This window comes from Pongo abelii, chromosome 5 (genome assembly GCF_028885655.2).
Source record: "Pongo abelii isolate AG06213 chromosome 5, NHGRI_mPonAbe1-v2.0_pri, whole genome shotgun sequence".
Lineage (NCBI taxonomy): Eukaryota > Metazoa > Chordata > Mammalia > Primates > Hominidae > Pongo > Pongo abelii.
This window is the reverse complement of record NC_071990.2, coordinates 115,672,507-115,700,343: the sequence shown is the minus strand read 5'-3', so window position 1 is coordinate 115,700,343 and position 27,837 is coordinate 115,672,507.

The following is a 27,837-nucleotide window of genomic DNA, read 5'->3' as shown; positions in this document are numbered from 1 at the left end:
TACGACTGCAAATGCAGAGCAGAGCAAGAAGGGTGAGTTCAAGTCAGCGGTAGGAAAGTCTTTGATTTACCCTCCCTTTGCTGCTCTAAACTCTAGCAAATAAATAAATGAATACACAAATAAATACATAAAATACATGCACAAACCACAAAAACATGCAATTTTTTTTCCTAGACCCTAAGGAATCACTTTTTAAGCCAGCCAGAGCCTGCCCCATACATCTTTTCAGGGTCCCCAAGGCCATCAGAACCATACGTTGGGAAACATTGATTGAGATGCCACTCCTCTCAAGAAAAGAATTCCATGGTCAATCTTTTCTGGACTAACTACTGTTAGAAACAGACATATCTGTGCAAGATGTGCAGATCTGTGCAAATAAATCTGCCTTTAGTTCCAGAGCCAAAGAAGGAAGCTGCCTGAACCTAGGTGAAGAGCAGACCAAGATAACGAAACGAAGAAACTGTCTTTCGAAAAATGCCAGGTCTAGATAGATCTGTATCTACTAAGGGTGAACAAACAGAAAAATAATCAGTAGGGAAAGGAAAAGGCAAAGCTTAGCAAACTATGCTTGACGTCTTCAAAAACATGAAAGATGAAAGTGGCCTCTGGAAAAAGGGGGTGAAAAGCATAGAGTGTAAGATCGATGCAGAGATACAAAGAACTCTGTCTAAAGTAGAAAAAGAATGCAATTAAACACCAGAGCAAGAGCAGAGCTAAAACTCCCATTAGAGACAATAAAAATAGATGTGATCAAATCAAATCAGTAATAAGGATGGCAAGTTTGAGAAGCCTTGAATCCAAAGGGAAAGAACAGAAGTGAAAGTGACAAGAAAACTCATAGATATGAATAAGAGGAAAAAATAATCAACTTTAGAAAGCTGATTCTGACATCACTCAAGGAAACCTCGTAATACATACAAATCTGCCTACGGTGAAGAAAAACAAATTTATAGATATAGAAATTTACTAAATATATCAAGCTAAAATAGTAAGACTCATTATTGAAAATAATAGAAATTTGGAATTATGAAGCATTAAAGAAAAAGGGAATAGTTTGCCCATAAATAGCTAAAAATCAGGTTGATGTTAGACTTCCTGAACCATACCAAATGCCGGAGGAAAACATGAAAGCCTACTAGATGCCTATATACATACATACAAATCTGTGAGGAATAATTAGAGAAAATGACTAAAAGATTATTGTGGTATGAAAATTGCTTACCCTATAAGTATGTGATAAATATAAAAGAAAAACAATGTATGTGGTTTTCACATTTTAATGAATAAGATCAATAGTTATGCATCAAAGAGAATAACCCTTTTCAAATGTCAAAAGTTACTGATATTTTAATATACTGTATTATATTTTAATCATAATGTCTGTCCCCTCTGCTTACAATAAATTTACCCCCTCACTCCCTCCTTTTTCCAGTTCAAATGCAGTGCTACTTTGGCAAACAGGCTCTCTGAACAAAAATAAGTCCCAATTTGCAGTGTTTGCCAATTTCCATGGTGGAGATATTCCTACCACAGCCCATTTCAAGCTACCAATGATTTAACAACTCAGCTGTCGATTCCTAAATACTTAACAATGGAGCTGGTAAGAGCCAGCTCTTTTACACCACTGAGAAATGTTACCTTCTCTGTAAAGCAATTTCTCACTTACTACATGTCATTATAGTTAGCTCTTGGCATTTATGTTTTTATCATTAGACTAGGAATCACTTGAGGGTAGAAACTGTCACAACAACAACAGTTGTTGCTGGTTTAGTAGAGAAAGGGAAATTTGGCTGGGAATCTTGAATCCTGGATGAAGAAGCACTGGTACCACAACTTTCCAGTGGAAAAGACCAACAAACACACATACTTTATTACTGCAGGTTGGCCTCAATATGCGGAATGGGATTCTAAACTCCAGTGAGCTAGAATGGACCCCATATGAACCAAACTCTTGTGTGTCTTGGCCCACATGAAAATGTGTCAGATATTCACTGTTGCCCCTTTTCACTAAACATGCACACCTGTAATCCCAGCACTTTGGGAGGCCAAGGAGGGCAGATCATGAGGCCAGGAGATCGAGATCATCCTGGCCAACATGGTGAAACCCCATCTCTACTAAGATACAAAAAAAAAAAAAAATTAGCCAGGCGTGGTGATGTGCACCTGTAGTCCCAGCTACTTAGGAGGCTGAGGCAGGGGAATCACTTGAACCTGGGAGGCAGAGGTTGCAGTGAGCCGAGATTGCACCACTGCACTCCAGCCTGGTGACAGAGTGAGACTCCATCTCAAAAAAAAAAAAAAAAAAAAAAAGCAACCTAAGTTTATGATATTTCCACATTAATGGTATAGTGAAGAAAAACAATGAGAGATAATTTTAGGGCTCAGAGCAACAAACTAGCACATCCACCCCCCACCCATACTCTTGGGCCCTGGTCGCTATCCTGATTACTAACTGGCTTTCAGATGGATACAGCAATGAACTTGATCGAGTCTTCTATAATGTGTACACAGATAAAAACATCACATTGTACCACATACATATACAAAATTATTATGTGTTAAATGTAATGTTTTAAAAGGTAAGATTTTCCCAAGGGAAAGAAGACTTTGGATCCCTGTATGATGCTGTCGTAAAAGAAAAGCAAAACAAAAACAAACAACAAGTTCAGAAGTCTGTACTTTGGATTTTAACTCCTTTGTTCATTTCACCCAAAGCTCTAACCCCTACCCTGGCCCAATGGTGCCTCAGAATTTCTGTTGTCCCTGATCTGAAGCAGAGTGGGACACCTTAGGATCCAGGGATAGAGAGACAATTGGTGTTGAAGTAGAAAAGACCCTTGAACTGTCACTATAGGGCAGTAGTAACCCTAGCAGTGGGTCAGCAAACTTTTCCCAAAGGGCCAGATAGTAAATTAGACTTGCAAGCAATATAGTCACTGTCAGTAGAGATTAAAACTGCACAATTTCCATTTCATAACAATTAAATTCTCTTTAATTTTCAATAGCACTAATTCAGAAAAGATGAAATATTATTAATGATATAAAACATAATTTGCTCATTTCACCAAAATCAACAAAGAGCCTAAGAAGATAATTGCAAGAGCCAACATCCTCTTCAGCACTGAAGGACAGCAATATTTGCTAATATGCCTCATTGTTAATCTAGCAGTTGTGTCCACCTGTTTGACACAGAAGAACGTTCAGCAACCATTTCCGTTATATCAGAACACTTTAAATTATGTTCCACACTGAATTCTATTTTAATGTGTAGTCTGTGAAAATAAAAGTTATTCAAATTAAACTTTATTTTGGCTGCAGGTTTAACATTTTCATGACCATTTGAGAATGTAAGGCATTTTATACATATTTCAGAAGGTCTTTTCTGACACCTTGTCTGTACAGCTAAATTAACAACTGTAAGAGTCAATCCGGTATTTACATCTGTTCTTAACAACCAAATAAAATTGCTATATGGTCAATCAGTTGATCAATGCATAATTGGTTGTGAAGATAACTGGAAATATTAGCCAATTTGTTAACTGTGTGAACATAAAGACAATGAGCAAATTGGAGGACGGAAATAAAAAAATGTAATGAAAATTGCTCTGACGAAAAAAACAATTTAGATGAACGAGGCCAAAATTTTATTCTATTTTTTTGTCTTGTAAAGTCCTGAATGTTTCATGCTTAGGATTTTTTACATTTATTAACTACCTCCAGCAATATCTTAAATGAGACTTGCTTGAAATATCCTCTCCCCAACCTTCCATCAATACCACCACTTTACATTTACTAAAATAAAAAGAAAAGTATGGAACTCTATGTTTTCTGAAGTAGACACAGATAACAAGTTTATTTAAGCAGTTATTTTACATAAACAATATTGATTGTAACAAACTACATACAAAAGATGATACAATAAAACCAAGGAGGGAAGCAGCTACAGAAGAGAGTGAATATTAAAACCAGCTTCTAAGAAAGAACATAAAAAAGTAGATGAAAGCTTGAGAACACAACCTCAAACATAACTGAACAGTTAAATTTTAGGCTGGGTGCGGTGGCTCCGGTCTGCAAGCTTAGCACTTTGGGAGGCGGGGTGAGTGAATCACCTGAGCTCCAGAGTTTGAGACCACCCTAGGCAACATGGTGAAACCCCATCTTTATCAATAATAGAAAAAATTAGCCAGGTGTGGTGGTATGCACCTGTGGTCCCAGCTACTCAGGAGGCTGTTGTGGGAGGATTGCTTGAGCCTGGGAGGCGGAGGTTGCAGTGAGCTGAGATAGCACCACCGCACCCCAACCTGGTGACAAAGTGAGATCCCCCATCTCAAAAAAAAAAGTTAAAATTTTAAAAATCAATTTTGTAAATAATGTATATCATATGTATATACAATGAATATGCAAAATTAAATAACATTAAAATTATATATTTTATATAAATTTTATATATGTATATATAATTTTAAACAAGTAGATTATTACCTCTTGCAAATAGAACATATAGATACCTTGACTGATTTTTTTTTACACTTCCATCCAAAATATTTTGGTCATGTGTATGCAAACAGATACTATAAACTTTTATGGATTTAGTATTAAAGTATTAGTGGAAAATGAGCCTTATATATCATTTTTACCCCTTTTCTTATTCATAATTTCACTTGTGTCTAAGAGCTCTGACAGGTGGGTCGATTAAGAATTATCATCAGACATATTTTATAGGTAACGTACCTGTAGGTCAGATAGACGAAGTGACCTTCCTGAGGTCACACTGTTAGCTAAAGGGTGAAACTGACATATGATCAAGGTGTTCTGACCTTTTCCATGGTACAATTTGGCTTTCCACCATATCAGTACTGAGATGTGAAAAATAAGTTCTTTATTTGATAAATAATCCATCTATTCTCCTAAAACTTGCTAAAAAATGCGTAAACATCAAGGATAACGTGCATGTTTATCCAGAAGAGTCAGAATAAGTTAAGCCACCCTAGTGAGTTAAACATCTTTGGCTGTAGAAGAATATGAAAACACACCCAGTCTCAGTCTCATTTGGGTTCATATTTTAAGAACTTAATTGCCTGTTTGTCCAGACACACTGCGCTAACCACAGGGGAAGGAAAACAGACTTGCTTCTGTTTTGGACCAGTTGATGTGGGAGCAATAATTCCTTATTGTTTTGGAATTGTAATGTAAAATTATCAATATTTAATGGGTGAGATGGCTTGATACAAATACTTTTTTTAAACTAGGCTTTTCTCTTCTCTAGCTGTGCCCTGTCAAAAGTCAATAAAATAAAAATTTCAAAACACAGACACAGCAGCAAGTCTCGATTTTGACCACCAATTGAATCCATAGTTAATCAGCACTGAGAAATAACTGACAGAGACTTTCTAGTGATTTGAGAGAGTATGGAGAGTTCAGTTTATTTCCTAAAACCTAAAATTTTATGTTTGCATATGAATAATGTTGAAAACATGATTACTAGAAAACAAGCTGCCTGATTTTGACTGCACTGAGAAAGAAAGATGCTCTCTAATTATTCACACAGTAGTCTAACCTTTACCAGTAGCCTTAAACTTCAGCTTCTTTTCTATTTACTATCTTCACGATATTCAGATTCTGCAGCATTTATTGAGTATCTGTGATGAATGCCTTCAATCTTACGCATAGTTTTATCATTACTGCTTCTTCCCTCATATTTTTAAAAAGTTTTTGTTTTGTCTTGCTTCGTATCAATATCATGGCTCGTGTTACTTTCTTTTTACTATTTTTATCATTACTTCTTATTTTTTATGCATAAGACCTAAAACGAGTACTTTTAGATATTATCATATTTCATCTTACTTGACCTTCAAAACCCACGAGGTGGGCGGGGAGCGGTGGCTCATGCCTGTAATCCCAGCACATTGGGAGGTCGAGGCGGGCGGATCACGAGGTCAGGAGATCGAGACCATCCTGGCTAACACGGTGAAACTCCCTCTCTACTAAAAATACAAAAAATTAGCCGGGCGTGGTGGCGGGCGCCTGTAGTCCCAGCTACTCGGGAGGCTGAGGCAGGAGAATGGCGTGAACCCAGGAGGCGGAGCTTGCAGTGAGCTGAGATCGCGCTACTGCACTCCAGCCTGGGCGACAAAGCGAGACTCCATCAAAAAAAAAAAAAAAAAAAAAACCCAGGAGATGGGCATCATTATGCCTATTGTGCAGATGGGAGAAGTGAGGACTCAAGAGTCATTTATCAGCAGTCTCATATTCATGCAGTAGTGAGGCTGGAGCGCAAAACCAAATCTATCTGATTTCAGATCTCATGTTCTTAATTTCTAACCAACTCGGCTTCTGCTTTGTTATGTTATATCATGTATAATTTCAAATTGTATACCTATGGTGACTACTTCTTTAAAAGTTTATACGGAAAAGGAATAATGTATCTATCCTTCTTCGACACATTATCATCCCCATCAAACCTTCTGCCCAGCCATGGCCTATGGGGACTTCTTAATTTCTTTCTATAGAAAATATAAAAAGGCATCAGGCTGATTAACACATTCAGAGAGTGTTAACTCTGCACTCTCCTAAAGAAGTATGAAAAAAATATTTCACCCTGTCAATTAGTCTGTGTGGTAGGTTACAGATGGACAAAAATTCTTCCATACTTTTCCCATCTCCTTCCTCTCATTTTACCACCTAGGCTGGACTACTCCTTTGACCAATAGAGCATGGAGAAAGTGATGCTTATGTCATTTTGGGGACCAGCCTTTAAGAGGACTGGCTGTTTCTGCCTTGGCCTCGCAAAGCCCTGAATCACAATGAAAGAAGTTTGACTAGCCTGCTGAAAAAACTTATGGAAATATCTTGAGATTACATGAAAAGAAACATGGCCACGCCTACCAAGGTTTTAAGCATAGGGTATGGTTAGTCATGTTCCCAAGAGACAGAATGTGAGACTTGAACTTTGTGTGCAGTATGTTATGGAGAAATTCTTCCTCAAGGACAATACCTATGAGTGAGGAGCAACGTATTCTAGGGAGAGAGAGGAGTTGAGCTGTGATACCATTTCAACAGGTAAGTTTTGGAGCTATGGTGGCAATTGAGAGTTGTTCTGTATTGAAACAAAAAGTCAGTTCTTATGCTCCAGCATAGGAGAATCACTGGCTGCGGGGCCCATGTCCACCCACGCATTAGGGGGTTTGCAACTTTTATTTGAATGGCTCTTATTTAGGAGTCTATGCAAATAAGTTTCATTGTTTTTTTCTTTTCTACAAAGGCATAGTCCCTTTAAATACGTATTGTTAGCATGTTAAGTTTTTACATGAACATTTTGTAAAATGTTCTAAGTTAAAATTGACAAGATTCTTCTTGCAAAACCTATTCCAATAGTCCTCTCCTGACACCTACCATCTTCAAACTAATTTTAGTAAAGAACCAGGAAAGTCAAATTAATATCAGTCTACTAGGAATATCTTGCCCAAAATCCTTTCCAATCCCAGAGCTCTTTTGTTAGATTCTTTTTTTGTTCTAATTAGTTGTATAGAGAATCAATCAAAGGAGTATATAGATAAAAAGTTTCAAGTCTTACTGTATTAAACCAATAAGAATCAATAAGAAAATCTTCATTTTTATCTACTTCTGATTTCCTAGACAAACAACTTATAAAGCAGGGATCACAAACTAGGCTGCACATAATATTACTGCCAAAATTAGAGGGGAAAGAATTGCTTTTTTGACAAATTAATTTTATATTTCAAATGGCCTAAAGCAGCTCTGTCCCTTGTTATATTTTAAATTTATATTAAGTTAATAGGTGCAGATCTTGATGAAGTGGCATCTTTCTCTTCGGTCACAGCAAGAAGGAAACGATCACGTTTCTCTGGGTCAGTGTTCCCATTTGCTCTTATGAAATGGCCTTAGAAAGCAACTGAGCCTGTTTTCTCTCATTGCCATCACTCCATAAACACGTAGTTTTACAACAGCTTAAATTAAAATGACATGACTCTACCCAAGAGCTCTACTCATCCCACTATTTAGAAAACCTTTTAACCTATTTAGTTAAGTAATAAGATTTTACTCTTATTCAAAATCTCACATTTTAATTAAGGTAATCGGATTGATAGAATTGTTTTTAAGACAGAGGTAGATTATCAGGCCAAAATCACCTCTTCTTAATATGTGGCATAGAACCTAAACATCTCAACTAAATGAGTGGCCATGTACTTACAAAACTAACAATTTTTTAAAAGAAATTTATATTCTCAGCATCTGTACAGCTCACCTCCATTTGATTGGAAAACCCTGAAACTGAGCAGAAACTTAAATCAGGCTCCTACATGTTCACAATGGAATGTCAGATCTGTGGTCTCTGCAGCTCATATCTAAAGCATATGGTTTTCCTTGATTCAAGAACACAAAATCGTGGCCCACAGGGCACTCATCAGAGAATTTTCTTCAGAACTGACTGCCTTTCAGAATTTAACAAAGACTCACAACAATGAACATTTGATTCAAATGGGATAAGAGACATTTTAATTATCTATGACCCTGGCTACTGGAAACATAATACCTCTATCACTTGCTACCCCAAAGCTTATCAAGAACTTACAGAAATGAACACTTTTATGTTCTCTTGCTGGAAGTAAAAACATATTTCCAATTTTCTGTTGGACACCTGACAATATGAACTAAATTTGAGAATGCACATGTTATATGACCTAGAAAGTGCATGGGCAAGTATTTATTCTAAGGAAATTATTGCATTTTTTACAAAGTTGCATGGATGCTGACTGAAACTTTCTTTTCTTAAGAGAGATAGTGTCTTGCTCTGTTGCCCATGCTGGAGTGCAGTGACATGATCATGGCTCACTGCAGCCTCAAACTCCTGGACTCAAGCAATGCTCCTGCCTCAGCCTCCAAAGTAGCTGCGACTATAAGAGCACAACACCACACCTGGGTAATTTTTTTTTTTCCTAGAGATGAAGTCTCATTTTGTTGCCCAAGCTGGTCTCAAACTCCTGGGCTCAAGAGAGCCTCCCACCTCAGACTCCCAAAGTATTGGGATTACAGGCATGATCCGCTATGCCAGGCTTGAAACTTTTTACAGTGCAGCTAAATTGGAAATAACCTTAATACTCATTGAGAGAAGGCTAAGTCTGGCATAGTAATACAAAGGAATACCATGTAGCCATTAAAAAGACTAAAATCGTTTTTTTCTGTATATGAATCTGTAAAAATTAATTGCTAAGTTAAAAATGTGAAAAGAAAGTATAATTTCATCTTGTTTTTAAGTGTATATAAGTACACATATGCATATAAGAAGGTATAGAAAAACAGACACAGAACTGTAAATAGTCATTATGCAGTGGTGGAGACTCCCTGATTTTAGGCTTTATACATTTCTGTATTCTTAGCTTTTTACAATGAGCCTACAGTACCTTTTTATTTTAGGAAAGTTAATTTATTCATTAAAAATGCTTCAAAAAGAACAGACTGCACAATATTATTTTAGCTCCCATTAAACTTGTAGAGTTAAAATTTCATGTTAAATTCTCATATTTATAGAGGAGATGATATAAGAAAACTTGAACAAATGTTTTTAAGCAAAATTATAGTTAGATCACAATAACGATTGTTAGTATCCAGCACTGTGCTAAGTGCTTTACGTGGTTTACTTCTTTTAATATTCAGAACACCCTAAAATAGGCACTATTATTATCCATACTTTATAAATGAGCTAAAAAATAGTACTATTATTAGCCATATTTTACAAATGAGCAAATTAAAATTTAGACACATTCAGTAACTTTGCCAATTTGGGGTAGAATCAAAATGCTAAACTAAATATGTCTAATTCGACAGCCAATGTTCTTAATCACTATGCTAGATGGTTCACTATTGTATTATATTAATGCCATGATCAGAAAAAGAAAAGCTGCTCTTTGCATTCCATATTTGTCATTTTTAAGATAGGGTTTGGGGCTTTAGAAAGGTCAAAAGAGCTGTGGGAAAGAAGGTCAAAGCAGCCTCCAGCTATATCTCAGTCTGAAGGTCAAAGTCAGGTTGTTCTTCATAGCTCACAGAAGCTTCTGCAATTCTGAAATCTCTGGGAAGCTTCCTTCAATGGTCTCCATCTATAGTGGGAAAGCAGATGCTTCTCAGCTTATTGGGGGAGCCTCCAGGACATTTCACATCTGCTCATGCAACTGCCTCTGCAGAATACTGGTTCTTTCTGTCCCATCTTCCAATATCATGCAGCACCTCTCATTGGCCAGCTGTAAACTGAAGCAACACGGAAAAGAGGATTCTGGGAAATACAATACCTGGCTTCTTCTCTACAGTGCAGAAATGATCTTGGAAAGGGGTTGTGGGATGCTAAGCTGACAACAGATGATCCAAGTTTATTGGTTTATTAGATATTTCATGTGTATATCTATATAGAGAGACATATACAGATACACACATTTATATACATACACTCTACATTTTAGATGTATACATAGGCAGTATAGCATAATAGTTAAGAACACTGACTGAAGTGAGATGGTTTGTACTCAAATCCTGGTTCCCCCTTTTTAATTGGGTGGCTTTGGGCAAATTGCTTAATTCCTCTATGCTTCAATATTTTCATCTTTAAAGTGGGCTAGTAATATTACTTACCTCATAGGATTATTGTGAAGGTTATATATAAATATATATATATGTATGTAAATAACAAAAAGTGCGAATTTAGCATGCTCAAGACAATAAGTGAAATACAACAGCAAAAGGTGTTCAGGAATGTTAGTAATGGTATTAAGTATGAAGTTCATTCTAAGTGTGGTTTAGAAAGAGAACTCAGAATTATTAACTGAATTATAAACAGAATTAATAGAATTATTAACATAATAGATGTTGTGTAATGTTTTAATTATTGTTGTATTTATGGTTATTGGACATCACATAATAAAATCTTTTAGTGTGCAGTGCCAGGAAAAAGTTTTTTCTTTTGACATAATATGAATCAAAACCTCACCATACTTTGTTTGTGTTGAAATTCAGAAGTAAATTTAGCACTTGTTTAAAATGACTAACATACCAGCTTCAGATAAATCTATTCATTAACTACACTTGTTAGATTTTTATTCTGAATTTTATCCTTCATTGTCCAATTTATATATTCAGTTTGTAAGGTAGTGGAATATAAAGATAAGGAGGAATTTTGGAAAAGAGAAAAGAAGAAGGAGAAGGGCTCGATCTTATACTCTATATTGCTTATTTTCATCTCTTTCACTCCCTCCTTTAATACTTGGTTCTTCATTAGACTGATCTTCTTAAAAACGAATTTCAATTATTATTTCTGATTATTGGATGCTTCATTTACAAGAGGTTTTTATGTTACCTCTTAGCTGGACTTCCTACCTTACATTAGGAAACTCACTAACCCTGATTCCATTTTAAAAACAGATATATATTTTAAAATTCCTTGCTATAATTCTACAATTCACTTGAGTAAGAAACAGAGTTACTCATGTAAGAAACAGCTCAAGTCAAACCAGTGCCTGGAATTCTGAGCATCTCTCCCATCATTTGTTAAAAGCACTGACTGTTTTCACCACCCAGCATGACCTCAAACGTAGGATGGTTCTTTCCCACTGAGCAGCATTTGAGCCTTGATTTGAACCCTGTTTTCAACCTCTGAAAGTTGAATTTCTCTCTCTCTCTTAGGTGTCCTCAGGTTCCCTCAAAAAGAATTTCAAGTATGTCATAGTTGATTTTTTTAATTCAGATGGTCTCCCACATATCTTCCATATTTAGTGAAAAATATCCATCCTCATTTTCAGCTTCTCTGGAGGGTGGCTACCTCTCTCTTTGACATAGTCTTCCGAGCCCTCCTAGTGAATCTCGTAGATGATACCTACACAGCTTACATTTTTACATCAGGCCATTCCAAACTTAATTACAAATTTGGTGACAATCCACATATCCTTTTTCACATGACACATTAGTAAACCAGCAGACAGGTTTCACTTTTATACAGATTTGAAAGATTAGGTAAGTGGAGGTAATGTCTCCCACACACACAGAATATTTAAATATGATTACTTCTAACTCAAGCTGTCAGTTTATTCTGAAAACTCAAAAAGAGTCAGGAGATTAATACTGTAGCTTGCCATGTCCTTTGATTTCCTTTGAAATCATGATGGATTCTTCTTTGACAACCTTCATAATGGATCTAGGAATGCATGGGGAAAAATTGCTGGCATTTAAAAAATCTGTACACTAACTCTTATAAATACAGTTTTCAAATATGCAATACTCGTATCTGCCACAACACCATTTAACATTAATAAAATTTAAAACATTAGAAAAAAAACTTTTTTTCAACAGCCCAACTTAATAGTCACATACATACACACAGATTAATTATTCATGTAAGTTGGCATTGTTGAGAGAACAATAACGGCGATCATGCTAAAGAGGGAATCTGTGGTTTTCGTATAATTTCCATTTAGGTCATATTTCAATTTCATATATAACCTAACCTACTCCTAACTCTATGATTATGAAAAAGACTTCCTTCTACATTGGACTCATTCTACAAATGTAGAAGACAACCTTCTACATTTCCATAACAAATAATGTTCCTGCATTTAGGCTTCTTTGATGTATTTACTCTGAGGATAATCTAACGCTGAAAATCTTATCAACAGGTCAGAGTACATTTGATAATGGAGGAGGTGGGACTTGTTCAGGATCCTTATGGCCCAGGCCTTTGCCCAGCTCTTAGACAAGGGAACAGTGCACATGAGTCCAGACTCCAGTATGCAGTGCTTAGGTACCACCTTTTCTTAGAGCTCTACAGGCAGTACTGTGGAGGCCTGAGAGCTTGAGAGGTCTGATGAGACAAAAGTGAGTATCCTGAGAGCAGGTCTTATACAGAGCCATTACAAAGTACACAGAAACCACCAGCTGCGGTCTCAGTGACCACTGCCACAGAGCTCCATCTTGACCTGAGGATTCTAGTGCCAGTCAGCTCTCCTACAGTAATTCTGTGTTCCTTACTGAGGATCTTTAGTAAACTTGCTTTGCCACTGCCCTGCTTCCTGGATCCCTGGGACTCATCTATCCTGAGTGGCATGTAAGTGCCAAGCCTGTGTCACTTAAACCTGCCTGACCTAGATTGACACTGTTGTGACTGTAACTCTGACCCAACACCACCACCAGCTGATGCCAAAACATCTTTTTCCTGATTGCTCATCTCGACGCAAACAACTGTGGATTAATCCAAGCACAGGTGTGCAGCCTGCATAGTACAAGGCAGGGGTTCTGCTTGAGCTTCTCAAGCATTATCTCAACTACTCCTCACAAGCTTTCTAGGAAGCGGGCACTGAGTGTCCTCACCCTACACATGAAGGAACTGAACTCGAGGATTAGGTAACTTCCCAAGTCATAGAGCTGGTAAGGGAGAGAATCTGGCTTTGTGCTAAGCTGAGCATAGACTGTGAGTGCTGAATCACTTCACTAGAGCACTTCTCACTGGAAAGAGAAGGTGGGCTCCAACTCAGAAGCAAAGCCAGGCCGAAGTAAAGCTTGTGCTATCAATAAAAATAATCTATTAAAACAAGAAAATTTCTGCATACTACTTCAAAATAATAGTCGAGCTCACACTTCTGGGTCTTTCTGTGACCCTGCACGTCTCAATCAGTATTCCAAATTCACTCCCACTAGTCTGCATATTTTTTTTTTATTCTGCAGGTGCCTAGTTTCCAGAGTAAAAAAGCCCACTACACTTCAGTGCACACAGATCCATGCCTTCATCTTGAGCTACAGAGTCATCAAGAAAGGAATGTCCAGCCTAGCAACCCACAGATGGGTGGGCAGAGGCTTGGAAAAATAATCAATCCACCCTAGCATGTTTCATCTTTTTCTAGGCTATGGCCACAGTCTCTTGTCTGAATCTGTGCGTGCATTCTGCCTTTCCCCAGTTTGTTCCCCACAATGCAGTCAAGGTACTCTTTTCCAAATGCAAATCTGATCCTGTTTCTTGTCCTAGAACAGTGTTCCCTTCCTCTCATTTCCTGGTTAATTCACCCCTATCCTTCAGATTTCAGGAACTCAACCATCAGTTCCTTGGGAAACCTACACTGGTCTTCCTGACCTGGTTAGATAATTATATTATATGCCTTTATAGTATCATGAACCTCGTCTTCAGAGGTTTTCATACATTTACAACAGGTAAGCAATCATTTTACAGCATTTGCTTTTGTTTTTCATCATCTCTGTAGCTCTCACTACAGTGCACAGCACAGTGTAGAGCCTCATAAGTATTTGCTGAATGGTAAGTGATCTGCAGAAGTGAATGGTATTGGCAATTTGCATTCACACCTGGGCACGATTAAAATTGACCCAAGTGACCGGCACACTTACAAACTGACTAAAGTAAAAGGTCAGTAAAACCTTTACAAAGAATGACCTTTCTACAATATTATAAAAACCACAGTTCATACACAATCCTGGAAAAACTTTTGTGAGATAAATTATGATGAAAAATGTTGTATGTCTCATGGTTATGATATATTGATATCATGGCCCCTGTTTTAACTTTAAAAAAAAATCAAACTAACTAGCTAGTTATACTATGCTTAGGGAAACTATTTCTTCTTGATTATAAGCTGCTGTGTTACTTTTTTCTTCCGAAGAAATACGAACGGTTATCCTGCCTCAAAGGCATATAACTAAAATATCATATGGAGGAATAACCTAGCTATTTGATTACTTAATTTCCAAGTAGAGATGTATTACCAAACACCATTGTTTTGTTCAGTTTTTGTATTACAGAGTGACAACCTAGCATCAAATCATGGTGCTAGTGTGTATGCTACAGTCAAGACACACATTTGAGTGATTCTTTTGTTTCTTTCCTTTTTTCCCCTTTAACATGGTGATAATCAGAACAAATTGATTTTGTTTCTCGGATTGCTGAAATCCTCCCAACACTTTCTTCAACACCAAGGCTGAATAAATCATTGTAATGTTCCCCTGAAGTGAATTGAAAATTAATTTACACAACCAAGATGATCCTTCTAATAACAGGGTACATGGAATGGGGAAATTGGAAATCATTAACCAGCAAACATTATCTGCATTATTTTTGTAGCTGCTTTAGATTGCATTGTAATAGAAAATTAGGAGACCGGCTGTGAAGAAGTTTAAGAGGGTCCCCTGAAGAATGTCTGCTTTAAAATTGATTCTTTAAGAAAGCATTAAAAAGCTATTGGAATTGATTGCCTGCTAATATAAAGGAAAAACTCTTCGCCACCATTTGAGTTAAAAAAGAGCATCTTCATTCATGCATGTTATTAAAACTACTGGCCTGAAAGCCCCTGTAGAAAGATAAAGGATATAGATGGGATATTAAAACGGCAATCTTTACCTTATCTGGGATTTAGACTTAATATGTTGCTTTTATTAATTTAGCAAGAACCATTAGTTAGGATGTCAAAGAGTGAATATACAATTAAAATGCTATAGAATGGTGAGATCTTTAATAAACAGTGGACCAGGAGTTCTTCATTAATCTTCCAAGCATGAGGCACACCCTTACAAAAAATAAATCCTGAATTTACAGCTTTTGCTTTATTGCTAAGTTTCCTGTGCAGCAGCGGTAGAAGTCATAGCTGATAACACCTCTGGTTAGCTTTTGAAGCTTCCCCTGAAATAAGGTAATGACCAATCAGATCCCAGCAGTTGGCCAGCTAGAAAATGACAATTACTATCTTTAAAATATGTCTATGGAGCTTTGAAATGTTTCCACGTACCTGGTACAGTAGCCTATTGTTTAAGCAATGATATTATAGACAGATTTACAAACACATAAGCAAACACAGTAGGATGTTTTGACACTAAATTGCTTTCTTTATATAGCCTTTTTATTTTTACCACATTCAGTGGGAAATTGCCTTGTCTTTTTAAATACATCATAAGTAGGATTACTTAGCAGAATAATGAGTAAAAAATGCCTTTTCAAATACAATAGATTATCTTTTTCTTTGAGTCATCTCAGACTTAAACTGCACCCTTGCCCCAATCCCTCCCTTTGTCTCTCTCCCTCTGTTTAAATGGATTGCAAATAATTTCTACACAGATGAACTATATCAACAAAGTTCTGGTAGACAAATAGTAGATCCATGTAGGACGTAAGCTAAAAGTGCATTCCTAGATGAAAAATTATACCCACTACCACATTGGAGCATTGTTTTCAGTGGTATCAAGTCCTTGGTGAGGTAATAGAAAACAGCCTCATAATGAGGCCCTTTGGGTAGCTCAATTATGCACCCCCTGGAGATCATTGAAATGGGCCACCCACAATATACTAGACTAATAACACATTTCTCATGTATCCCTTGAAATATTAACATGAAACCTAAAAAGTGTTCTGAACTCAACATCAGAACAATTCTATATTAAACTATATTCATCAAAATAGATTTTTAATAAGCTTTTCTATATCTGTTTTATTAGTATTTTATTTTTACTTGATTAATAGAGTCATAATTTCTATACGGTCTGGTTTGCCTGGGACAGTCCCATTTGAGGCCTGTTGCCTAGAGTAACTATTAATAGCAATCCCCTTCACTCTCAAAACTGTCCTGATTTGAGGGTAAACTACATAGCCACTCTACTTATAAGTGATTTCTGATATATTTAACTTTTAGGTCATTTGTAACAGAACTCAGAGCCATTTGTTATCAACATAGTCAAGCTTAAAGCTAAAATAGCTAAGCTTCTATGTTTTCAAAATGAATTTCAATTTTTCTACCACTCATAAAACTTCTTAAAAGCCAGGACAACAGTTAATCCAAAAGGCGCTATTATAAATATTTAATGTTTGTTAGTGTTGGTTATAAAGATAATTATAATGATCATATTGTTAAAATGTTAACAAGAAATAAAAAACATTAATAAAAATAACAAAATTAATATTATCTTTATTACTAATTTGTAACACTTTTAGATTACAAAAATCATATATAATCCTGTTAAAAAAATTTAATGACTAAAATAGTAAGTGAAAGTTCTTCATAAACTTACCTCACAAAGCCAACCATTCTGAACAGATCTTTGTCTACAGATACAAACAGAGGTTTTTGTTTTGTTTTGTTTTGTTTTTTTCTGAAAATAGAATCACAATATTTTTAAACCGGTCTTTTCACTCTGTTGCAGAAACCAGAAAGAAAAGAAATAAATAACAAACATAATTATAACTCTTTATTATGTCTCTCAATTCTGTTGATAAAAAGTGAAGAACAAAAATAGTATTTGTTGACAGGGAGTAAAAGAAACCTGTAGAGCATATGGCAACCCTAGCAGTATGTATCTCTCTCTGCCATCAGCCATCAGCCTCTTTCATGTTTAAATTTCTGGGCTTCTGTAGCTTCTTCTAACTTAAATTTTTTACTAACATTCCTAGTACTAAACACCATGATAAAATTAAAACTAAAAGAGACAAAAAAAGAATACAATTAACATGAATGTTTTAATTAAAAATAAACTTACAAAATCAACAATCTGGATTCCTGTTTAAATTGAAAGTATGTTCATTACATGAATATTATGGGCCAATGCATATTATAAGGATTTAATAGAGATTCATTAATGCTTGTGATAAAGATAACAATGTTTATGATAAAGTATAAACAAGCACAACAAACATGTCCTTCAATAGGTAAATGGATAAACTGTGATACCTCCAGACAATCGAATATGACTCAGTGCTAAAAAGAAATGAGCCATCAAGCAATGAAAAGACATGGAGGAAACCTAAACCCATACTGCTAAGTGAAAAAAGCTAATCTGAAGAAGCTACATACTATATGATTTTAATTACATGATATTCTGGACAACGCAAAACTATGGAGACAGCCAAAATATCGTTGGTTGCCAGGGGTTAGTGGGAAGACAGGATGAATAGGCAGAGGATAGTGGATTTATAAGGGAGTGAAAATACTCTGTATGATAATATAATGATGGATACATTTAATTACACTTTTGACCAAACCCATAGATAAAATTTTCAAAATCAAGAGTGGGCCCTAATGTAAACTATAGTCTCTGGGTGTCATGTGTCAATGAAGATTTGATATGGTTTGGCTCTGTGTCCCCACTCAAATCTCATGTCGAATTGTAATCCCCACATGGCAGGGGCAGAACCTGGTGGGAGGTGTTTGGATCATGGAGGTGGATTTCCCCCATGCTGTTCTCATGATAGCGAGTGAATTTTCATGAGATCTGATAGTTTAAAAGTGTGGCACTTCCCGCCTCACTCTCTCACTCCTGCCACCTTGTGAAGAGGGTGCTTGCTTCCCCTTCATCTTCTGCCATGATTGTACGTTTTCTGAGGCCTCCTTGGCCATGCGGAACTGTGAGTCAATTAAACCTCTTTTCTTTATAAATTACCCAGTCTCAGGTAGTTCTTTACAGCAGTGTGAAAATGGCTAATACAAGCTTCATCAATTGTAATAGATGTATTACACTGGTGAGGAATGTTGATAATGGGGGAGGATATGCTTGTGTGGAGACAAGGATATATGGGAAGTCTCTTTCCACTCCTCTCAATTTTGCTATGCACCTAAAACTGCTCTATCTTAAAACATGAAAACAGAATTAACAAAAACAATAAAAATTAATATGATATTTTAAAATATTATTTTATTATAGATTTGTAACTTTTCAGATTACAGAAGCCATGTACAATATAAAAAAAAAATCCATATGAAATTTTTCCTTGTGTGAGCTTTGGAATTTTCTTCTTTCATAAAAGTTCTCACTACTTAAAAATTGGAATTTTCTATATTCTAACTAAACTCTTGCACAAATAATAACGTCAAACACCACATGTATTGGTTATAAAAATAACTTTAACATTAAATTAGACAATAAAATGTTTTCCACAATCACTGATAATAGAGATAGAATTAAAACAGAAAAGCAAACATTTTTAAAAAGCTTTTCCCCCTGAGAAATTATATTTTGTTAGTTATTTTTCAAGACTCAGCATCTCTCACTTTTGAAAGAACTACAAAGCTAGAAACTTGTCTATGATTCTAATGGATAGGAATGTCATTAAACAAAAGACATATTCTTCAATTAAAAATTAGTTGAAAATGACTCTAAAACCATCTCCACATGTCAAAAATCAGAGAGAAGGAAAAAAAAATGGAAGTGAGGTCATCTGTATATCATATATCTGACTGAGAGATATAGTCCTCCAAATGGGTAAGAAATTGGTTGGAAAAGAGCGTTCAAAACCTCAAATTGGTAGAGATTATGTTCTCTTTTCTCATTCATTTCTTAACAAGTGCAAGTTGCTACTTCTCTACACACATACACAAAAGGAAAGCCCAACAATAGCTTATTGGAAAACCGAGAAAATGTGTATCTCTTACATAGGCCTACATTCGTAGAAAGAACTTAGGAAATGTGAAGAAAAGAAAGTTAGTTTTACCTTTGTAGTTTCAAAGGAGTTATAAAAGACTAAATAGCTTTATTTGCGTACGTTTCTGCACTCCTCAATCTTTAAAAAGTAGATGAAAGTCCACTGAAAAGGTAAATACTCTTCACCTTTATTACCTGTTAAATTGGTTTCAAATAAACAGTGGGCATAACAGCTAAATTGCATGTCTCTTGGGAATGATAGTATAGAAAGACACACACATACACACACACACAAACACACACACACACACACACACACACGAGAAGAAAGCCAAAGCTGATACAATATCAAGTCATTCCTTTTTATACTGAAAAGTCCAGGTCAGTGTCAAGCTTTGTTAGAGATGCTTAAAATAAAAAATGCAGAAGTTCAAAATCTCACATGTATCATCATTTTAAGAAGCATTTCTCTCACTTTTCCTCCCTTAATTAACATGTTAAAGGAAATTGAACAAATGGAAGCGCTAGCAATTGAAGGACATTCTTTTTAATAGACCAGACATCATACTTCGACTACCTTCACCAGATCTGGAAATTGCCTGTTGCCATGTCACTGCTGGCAACTATAGAAAAAGAGCCCCTATCCTGAATTGCAGCTCAGCCATGCTCATCATTCTCCCTGTTGTTGTGGCAGCTGTCAGGAAAAATTATTTGAACAGCAGCATCTTGAACAGATGGCTTAGAGACAAGTTAGAAATGGAAACACCTATGGGAAGAAAATTGCAAAAGTCAAGCCTAGACTTCAAAGCACAGGCAATGGACTGCTCACCAGCCCTGTTCTCTAGCTATGGGATGGAAAGGTAAATTTTTCCTACACATGTTAAACACACTTCTTTTACCCCTTTGGTCCATGCCAGACTCTTGCTGGCTGCCTTACATGGCCACCCCAACTCCGTAAGTGTTGAGGGACAATGCAACTCCATTCTTTCTTTCTCAGCAGTCAGTTCTTCTGGGAGAATCAATCCAAGGTAGTAGTAGATGGGAGACACATTGTCTACCAGTTTCCTTCCCTTTTTCTCATTTATTTCTCTGTGACCAGGGACTGCTTTCCTTCCCAGGCCTTAGCTGTATGTCCTGTTTTGTCCTTATCATTCAAGATGGCTGTGGTAGACAGGAGAATGTGCCTTGCAGTACTGCAACTGAAAGGAGCATAATTGACCAAGGGACCCATTGCTGTATTCTGAATCCAGCACTGAGTTGGCTGAGGCCATGCTTCCCGTGCGTGTGCTGCTCCCAGGCAATGATTGAGTGCAGCAGGGATACTGAGGCAGCTACATTTTTGAGAGACTCAAACTCCTCTGTCATGTGACTTTGGCTCAGGGACTACACATAGGCTTTGCCAAAACTTTCTTAAAACTACTCTGATCCCTTTGACTTTTCCTGCTCAATCTTCCTCCCTTCCCTCTCTATTTCACAGGGGTCAGGCCCGCATCATGATTTGAGAGCTCTTCTACCTTCCCCAATTTTCCCTCTAATACAACCTTTTGTGTCTGCTTATTGAAGAATGCAAACCAACACAGTGGCTCTGCCCCTTTACATCTCCTAATCTGTATATATCCTGTGAAGATCTGCTGAGTAATAAGCTGGCAAAAGGGGCCTGGTATGTAGATTTGAGGAAGTCCACAGTCAGTCAAAAGCCCACACTGTCAGTGCCAGTCCACATGATCAGTGATAAGGAGCAGAGAATCAAAGGATAAAATCCAGTCGGAACTCTAATGGAGATGCTCATCATCAGATCCTAGGAGAGAGAAGGCATGCGTAAAGTTATGAGAAGGCATGCGTAAAGTTATGAGAAGGCATGCGTAAAGTTATGAGAAGGCATGCGTAAAGTTATGAGAAGGCATGCGTAAAGTTATCTGAAGGCATTGGAGAAAAAAACATGTTAGTGGTAAAATTAACAAGATGTGCAGAAAGTACACCTGGGGCAAAATTCCTCGTTCCCATTCAGAGGCATTCTTTTGAATCAACTGTCTGGAACAGCACAGGGGACATACACTGAGCGGCTCATCAAGAATGGAACAGGAACTGCAAAAAAAAAAAAAGTGGAGTGGAGGTGGATAAAATTCTAAAGAAAAAGCTCATCTTGAAAAAGGAGTCGTTCAACTTTTCCTGAAAATGGCCAGATAAAATGTAAAAATCATTCTTACTTTAGAGTAGGAACTAAGCAGGAGGGGAATTAAATTCGAAAACAGGAAAAAAATTTAAATTTGGTCTATAGGCCACGGGCTGCAACACCTGGCCTTGAACAGTGAAGAGGATTCTACCTAAGAGCCAATTCAGTAAATATAAAAATGTCACATTTGTATTTTATTCAAAATGAAAATAATTTGATATCATTCTAGAAGGGGAGTACATATTTAGATTTACTGCTTCATTTACATTATCAGCTTAATTGAATAAGAATATTACTAAGAGAATCTGCATTTTTTTAAACTCACCAAAATGTTAATTATCTTAGTATATTTAAAAAGTAGCAATAAGAAGGCAGCTTTTACATATTTTTAGGTTGAAATTCCATTCAGAGCTACATCTTGCAACTAAGTGGTTTCTTGTGTCCAAAGGAGATAGATTTCCACTCCCTGTTTGGAGACCACTCAATCAGATTACACAGGCATCAAGACTCTAGCTGGCTCTGTCATTTCATTTTATTTGAAAGGGAAGAGTCCACCCTTTATCTTTTTTTTTGAGACGGAGTTTCACTCTTGTTGCCCAGGCTGCAGTGCAATGGCACAATCTCGGCTCACGGTAACCTCCATCTCCCAGATTCAAGCAATTCTCCTGCCTCAGCCTCCTGAGTAGCTGGGATTACAGGCGCCCGCGACCACACCTGACTAATTTTGGTCAGGCTGGTCTCGAACTCCCGACCTCAGGTGATCCGCCTGGTGCTGGGATTATAGGCGTGAGCCACCATGCCCGGCCCCTTCATCTTTTTTAGTACTTTAGTTCCCACTACCTGAAATCTGATGCAAACCATGTTTGTTTATCAGTAGTAACATTGCTGATATAGTTATTGATTAGGCATTTTTCTCTATATGTTTAAACTTGGTACACAACCTTCCTTATATAATTTAACACTATGAGGTTGGCAAGTAACGGGTGGTGAAACCAAGACTCTTGGTCAAGTGACATGACTTGACCAAGGTCACAGAATGAATCTGTCTGTAGCAAAATTTGTTTGGCTTTGCCAACACTGTACTCTTTCCCTTTCTTCTGGTAGTAGAACTATTTTCCTACTGTCTACTCTACCCTGTGCAGGATTCTGATAGATATGTCATTTATGTGGATGGCCCTGTGTTTTATTTGCTGACTTAAGCCCACCACCAGAATGGACAATCACGGTAGATTCAGTGATTGATCTAGGAGGAAACTTTGTGATTCTTGCAGGAACAGAGGTCAGGCAACAGATGTGGATGCTGGGAGAGAATAATCTTTCTGCTTTTATGATAGTGAGTGCTACATGTCACCCATATTTAGGGTGCCAAAGGCCTTCTTTGTCACAACACAAACATAGCCTGCTGGTGAATAAAGCCAATATTGAGAAAGGCAGAGCAGAGAAATGGAAAGAAAGTGAATCCTATGACATCCTCTAAAACCAGCTGTAGCTGAAGCTAGTGCAAAATCCTTGGACTTGCCGGTAGCAAAAGCTAATAAATACCCCTTTTGTTTAAACTAGAGTTGGGTTTCTATTAATGCAAGAGAACAAGTCCTGCCTAATACAGTATTACAGCCAGAGAGCCAGAACTGGACTCAATTCCCCTGATTATGTAACCACATTAATTGAAAGTATAATTTTTCATCAAAACAAATTAGAATTGGGGGCCAAAACAAATTAGAATTGGGGGCCCTATCGTTGTTAATAGTGTAACCAATATAAAACGTAGGAATTACGCCTAAGTGTCCTATGCAGTATAGCTCCATCATGGTAATTAGCATTTCTTATTATAATTACCTTTTTATGTGTTTCTTCATGAATCTCTTGATGACAGGGATTGTATCTTATTTATCTTTGAAATCCTTCTGCTAAGCACTGTCCTTAGGACTTAGTATGGCTCAATAAATATCTTCTGAATAGGAAAATATTTATAGCAATTTACCAATACATGAATCCCACTTCTTATTTCAAATTAACTTGGACATATCTTGTCTAAGATAAGTACATATCCCAGTCTTCAAGGACAGTCTTCAATCCTATCTTTGTTTAAAATGTCTGACCTTATCCAAGAGGTTTCCCAATCACTCTATCTAATACAGTATTCTTGTCACTTTTGTCCTCTCCTTAGTTTTCTTAATAATATTTACCGAAATTTTTATAGTTTCTTCTTTGTCTTGTTTCACTAGACTGTAAGCTTCTTAGAGCAATCCGTGGCATACAGAGGGCTCTCAAAAACAATTGAATATTTATAAGTAAATAAAGTAACTGGTGGTACATTCGATTCTGCATTGTGATACCTTCCAACACATTTTAGATATTCATTTTATATTTTATAATGAAAAGCATAACAGTTAAATCTAATATATGTACATTCTAATATAATGAATATATGTTTTAAAAAATAAGAAATGTTGTCCTCAGTAAAATATCTCACCAATGTATGAACACTGAATCTAAAAATCTTCTACTAAATCCATTACTGGTAATCTTATTGATTAACATAGTATTGCCTTAAGACAATCTGCTAACTCAGCCATCTGTTTGCTCGTGTTGTTATAATAATGCTATCTTAGCCTAGATTAACTGTATAAACATATTGAGGTTTTAGTGAAATCTAGGTGTATATCATGATTGATCCATACAAAGTAGTCAAATGTTATTTTAAAATATTTGACTTTGACTCTTTGTATAGCCTAATACAATTACCTATAGTCATCAGCTTTTAAATATATACATGTATAAACATAAAGCAATTATAATTTAGTAGTAAAATTATATTTTATAAAACTATAAGTTAAAAACATATTTAAGTGGAAAAATATCAGATAAAAATCTCTCATGATAAAAAGTGATCACGAGAAGGATGGCATCATGGTGGATTAACTAGAGAAAGTATTTTATTTTTACTTCTTGTTTCATTAGCCTCTCTATTAAACTGATGGCTTCAGAAACTGTGACAATCATCTTTGCTCCCTCTCTCTTGGTTTATGTGCCAAAGCCTAGCTCTTCTTGGTGATCTTTGGGGCTATGAAAAATGACATGCTAGGTATTTTTCCTCAAATAACATTAACTTTTAAAAATATTGTATTGCTATTATAATACAAATCACTAGCCCTGTGTGATTGAAATGATAACAGTATATTGTCCTTTGTTGACTTCGAATACCCAGCTCCTTCTTGCTCTTTATTTCTCCAGCTACCAGAAAGAACAGCTGTGGTTCTACATGGGGTCCACCTGGCAGCTTGAAGCATCCAGATGTCAACTCCTACTTTAAAAAGAAAAAGCAAGCACTCTTTCTCCATGGTAATGTTGCCTTCAGAGGCAACTGGTATGGGAGTGGAGATTAAAGGAAAAAAAAATTAGAGGAGAAAGGGCCACACTTCCATTTGATTCTCACCTGTAACAAATACAGATGACATGCAGTGAAAAATACCAGTTCCCTGACCAATGAATTACTCTTTTCTATTTGACAGGTGTAAGTCAAGTCTCAGCTCACACTTTTCTGTGCAAATGGGTGACTTGACTATAGTTGTCATCTTATTATTTTTTAATGGAGTTTGTTAAAGCTTTACTCCCTGTTTCAGAGAAGAGATAAGTACGTGACATTTACACCAAGAGGCTGGAGCCATGACAAATACATAAAGTGAAACCCTGGGGGAGGGGAGATAGGCAAGGTTTTATGTGTATTTTATTAAAACTCAAGATCGTTTGCTTTGAAGTTTTAATAAAAAGTTAAGTATAACCTAAAAGTTTTAGACTGCAGATTGATCAAACGCTCTTCATATAAAGTTTATATAAAATTATAGTTATTAAATACTTGAACACGATAAATAACTATGGAAGACTTAGACTTACGTGTTTTATAAAGATCACACTAAAATATGATTCAAAAAAATTCAAAAATATTGGATTACCTAAAAGAAGTGTATCCATTTCTGATTACTTATTCTCACTTTTCCACAAAGGAAAATTTCCAAATAATATTCACTTTTCAGTTGAGATCCAAAGGAGAAAAACAAGCCATCACAATTATTGCTGTGTTTGGGAAGACAAATTTCTTTTTTGAAGTTTTAGTTTCTTTGGAAAAAGATGGGCTGGGCACAGTGGCTCACACCTGTAATCCCAGCACTTTGGGAGGCGAAGGTGGTTGGATCACCTGAGGTCAGGAGTTCGAGACCAGCCTGGCCAACATGGTGAAACCCCATCACTACTAAAAATACAAAAATTAGCCATGGTAGCACGTGCCTGTAATCCCAGCTACTCGGAAGGCTGAGATGAAGGGATTGCTTGAACCCAGGAGGCGGAGGTTACATTGAGCAGAGATTGCACCACTGCATTCCAAACTGGGTGACAGAGCGAGACTCCATCGCAATAAAAATAATAATAATAAAATAGAATTTTTTTTTTAAGAAACATCCTATCTTTGCAATTCTAATCATGAATCATAACTCAACTAGACTCAGTCATTTTTACACGAATGAATTTACCCACTTATATCAAAATTTTAAGTTCACTATTGTCACATTCTGGTACTCAATCTATGTTGATAGAAAGACATTAGAATTACAGTATTTTTCTTCATAAGGTTTCCTAGAGCCATTTTGCAGCTCTTCTTCTTCCAATATAACTTTATTATATTCATGACACTGTTTTTTCGACTGTATGTATGTCCCCAGATAATGCCTTTTCTTCTACCCTATTTGAATAACTATAAAGAAACAATTCTATCTTCTTTTACTATTTCATACTTAAATCATAGCCCCAACTTGCCATTCACAATTTGTACCAGGACAGTCTTACAAATGCTATCATCATAAAATGATCCTGTAGCCCAAAAATTGCTACGTAAACCATCCTAACACTGAACTTAGGATAGATACTTAGTCTTTGCCCACATTCTCAAATAAGTTTGTTTAGTTTACCATAAGATAGCTATCCTTCTTTCTAATTAACGACTCCAACAATTCTTGTTTTTAATATATTAACATAGAGCCATCATAGTTCTTACTCTAGTTAAAATCTGCTGACTTAGCCAATATCTTCCATGTAACCTACAATTCTGAGAGCCACATCTCTCAAAAAGTTGAGAGACAACTGTAATCTACAAGATTGTCTTGTTAGGGATTCATAATGGCTTCCATTTTTAGACAAAGCATCAAGAAATAAAAGGCAAAGCAATGCTTGGGGAAACTCAGAAAAAGACCTTTTGAAATTAAAACCCCCAAAGAAAAACATTCATTTAAACTCCTAAAATTGGTCACTGCAATTAGAATACTAGCTTTTTAAATTAAAAAACAGCATTTTAAAAAGTAGATTACTATATAAAGAATGTTTAATAAAATAGTCAGAATAGGGGCCTATTTAATGTGCACTGGCAGTTGTAAATTCTCTCTTATCATCAATTTTAGAATAAGCTCAGGTTCTTAGAATAAGAACCTGAATAAGACGGATATAGCGTACCTGCCCCCTCACGGCACCTGAAATTCCCCCACCAGTCTTGGCAGTAATGACCATAGCCCTCTTTCACAATGCCCTGGGGAAGAAATAAACCTTTGCTGATGCACAGCTTTCAAGCTCATCACATCCTCTCAATTTTCGTGCTTCTGTCTAGTGAGTTACTTCCCTTTCTTTTGCTTGATATTGCTCAAACCGCTGTAGGACACCACTATTTTTAAAAAATTGCTTCATTCTGAACTCATTATCCCATTATTTTCTTCTTTCCAGTTCAATCTCTATAATGCAAAGAGTATTATTTGAACAACTCCTTTTTACCCAGCACCATTACTTGGGGAAATACACATGCTCAAAAATATGACCCTTGTGGAACCTCTGTTCAAATCATAGGTTAAAAACCAAACAGGAAGCACAGAATAGAAGAAGCCACTGTATTTAATTGCTAAATGTTGTATATCAAATATCAAAAGGTAAAGTTGTATTTTCTAAACCCTTCGGATATGGTCTAGGCATAGATGTTTTTAGGACGCTTTCTAGGTTATTCTAATATGTAGCCAGTAATGAGATCCACTGTGCCAGAAAGTCTCCACCCTGACTGACAAATAACTTTCAGTTCTGGTTTAGGAAATCAAGGTGAGGATACAGATGTGAATCCTTTGTTTCTCAAACTTTAGTGTGCACAAGAATTATCTGGACTTCTGTTAAACACACATGGTGGCTGGGCACGGTGGCTTACACCTGTAATCCCAGCACTTTGAGAGGTGGGAGGA